Here is a 2,749-nt window from a genome sequence, read left to right on the forward strand (position 1 = left end):
TATGTGTGTGTGTGTGTGATACCAAAAGTCAATTTACAGTTGTGTCTGTTAGCTGCCGTTTTTGGAGGAGCTTCTTTTCAGTAAGGGTTAAATATTTTTGAAGCGCAATTTCCTACACCCTGAACCAGGAGTAAGACTTGTATGCAGACTAAATATTACCAGCAGGGATGTGATTTATCTTATGTCATTTCCTTCAGTTTCTTCCAACAATTTAGTTTCTTAAGATATAAATAAAGACACAAAGCTTCAGTACAAATTTCAACAACAACATCCACACAGATAAGTAGCAGAGTGGCAGCTTCATGCCACCCATAAGTGTGTAGAATCAAAGATCTGGCTACATTTTGTAATCCCTCACTGTTCATCATTCAATAATACTATACTATACTAATACTCAAATAAAATGTATGACAAATGATTAAATGAAAGTTTAAATACAAAACGTTGCATGAAATTAAGGCTGGGGGGCTCTAAGATTAGTTTATGTGCGCAGTGACAAAAACATAATCAAGAAATGATTATAAAAACTGATTACTGACGGTCGCTAGGAGACATGAAAGCTGAGCATTTGTGCAGGTGAGAAAATAAAACACACATGACCAATAGAAAAAAATGAAAAGAAAGAAAACAACAACAATAAATCTAGGTGACAAGCAGACAATGTCAAAGGAAATCCAAATAAACTGAAATAGCCCTGATACAGGAAATGAAATCATCTTGGAAATGTGTGTGTTTGTGTGTGTGTGTGTGTGTGTGTTTGCAAGGGGGAGGTCCCAGTAAATGCAGTGGTTGTATCCTAATTTGGATTTGCCTGTAAAGTTTAATTTGAAAGACCAAAACAATGCAGCAGCACGTAGCGGGTGTCTGGAAATCCAAATACCTGCACTGAAAGAAAATAATAAGGATTCTCACACACAGATTTTCAAATATTCAAATTCATTCATGAAAAGTTATTTTTTAATACAGGTGTATGGACTGCTGTGCAAAGGCAAAAGCCCTTAATTTATTATTATTGTCATTTTTGGAACATTCAAGATCTGCTTTTTCATGTGGACAAATATTTTGAGTCAAGTTTGTTGTTTTTTGGAGAAAATAGTGTGATGTGTTTGCCTAAACCTCCAAAAGAAAAAAACAGATAAACCAAAGCAGAATGACCGAACATCAGCTGAGATTCTTTTTCTTTGTTTCACTCCACTCAAACACTCAAATTGAGTTAAGGTACTCTGCCTTTAGGCATAACAGCACTTTACTGCAGAAATCATTAATATCTGACACACACACAAAGTCGCTTGAATAAAGTTTCAAAGCGAGTAGTGTTGCAGCTAGTTTTTAAGAACTAGGGGTCCATTGCTGTCAAGGTCAAATGTTTTGAAACAGCACAACTCAGACACTAAAATCAAAGTAAGAAAGATTACGTTAGGCGACAAGAAAATATATAGATTAATAGGAAATCAACTAAAATTACTTGTTGGCTACAAACCAAACCAAACTGTTAGCCTTACTGTGCTATGATTTCTCTATTTTATGTAGATGTTGTCATTATTATCATATACTCATTTTATGTAGAGATGGTTAAACAAGTGAGTGATCAAATGGAAGTTAATGCCTTTTGCCTCGGCAGGACTGTATTATCATGCAGACAATGCAAAGGCACACTACCTAAACTTCAAAAAAAGGGTTAACGGTCAAGTTTGACCTTAAGATTGTTTTGTAGATCAATAACTTAATTAAAAGCACAAATAATATCCACATTTCCAATATTATGCAAACACCTAATTTAGCAACAAAACCCTTTAAAGTCATTTTCCTCAGTTCTACACTCTTGGACCTAAAGTGCTTTGTCTTTTTAAGGCAGAGTAGAGTTTAAACCATTTTAATAAACAAAACAAACAAACAAAATACATGTCAAATTCAGCTCTGGATCTTACTGCTAATATAATGTGTTCATTCTTATTTCCATCCAATGAGTTTAAGCCAAGGTTCAGGTTGTTTCCTGACATCAGTGGAGGCTTCATGATGATGACAACATCAACATTAAAGATGAGAAAGATACAATCAGTGAGGGATCACTATTAAGTAAAATGGCCGATGCTCCATAGACAAGCTGCTCCTCTAAACAGGAGCACAGCAGGAAAACTGTGATACTCGGAGACCCTTCAACCCTGCTGCAATCATTTCCTGTGAGAGTAAAAAAAACACTTATACATAATCATATGTGTGCACTGATATCACACAGTAAGGAAGCGTGTGTGTGTGTGTGTGTGAGAGAGAGAGAGAGATGGAGAAAGAGAGAGAGAGAGAGAGAGAGGGGGAACAAATTCCTCTCAGCTCTTTTGATGAAGGTTCAACTCTGGTAGAAGGACTGTCAGGACCAAAGAGACAACCAGAGGGAGATACAGACAATGTGCACCAGTGGTGGAATGTAACTAACTACATTTACTCAAGTACCGTACTTAGGTACAGTTTTATGGTATTTGTACTTTTTTTTTCATGTTATGCTACTTCATACTCCACATTCTGGAGGCAAATACTTTTCACTCCACCGTATGTATTTGATAATTTTGGTTACTGGTTAGTTTTGCAGATTCAAACTGTCAAACATACAAAATATGATCAACTAATAAATTCTTATATGTTGACATAGATTGAGCTACCTTAAAGTATTAGCTCCACCTTTAGCATCTCCAACATTAGTGATGCTTACACATGAATGCATCACTAATTATAATCCAGTAATATAATATATATT

This window comes from Morone saxatilis, unplaced genomic scaffold (assembly GCF_004916995.1).
Source record: "Morone saxatilis isolate NCDOM2014 unplaced genomic scaffold, NCSU_SB_2.0 Contig21, whole genome shotgun sequence".
Classification (NCBI taxonomy): Eukaryota; Metazoa; Chordata; class Actinopteri; family Moronidae; genus Morone; species Morone saxatilis.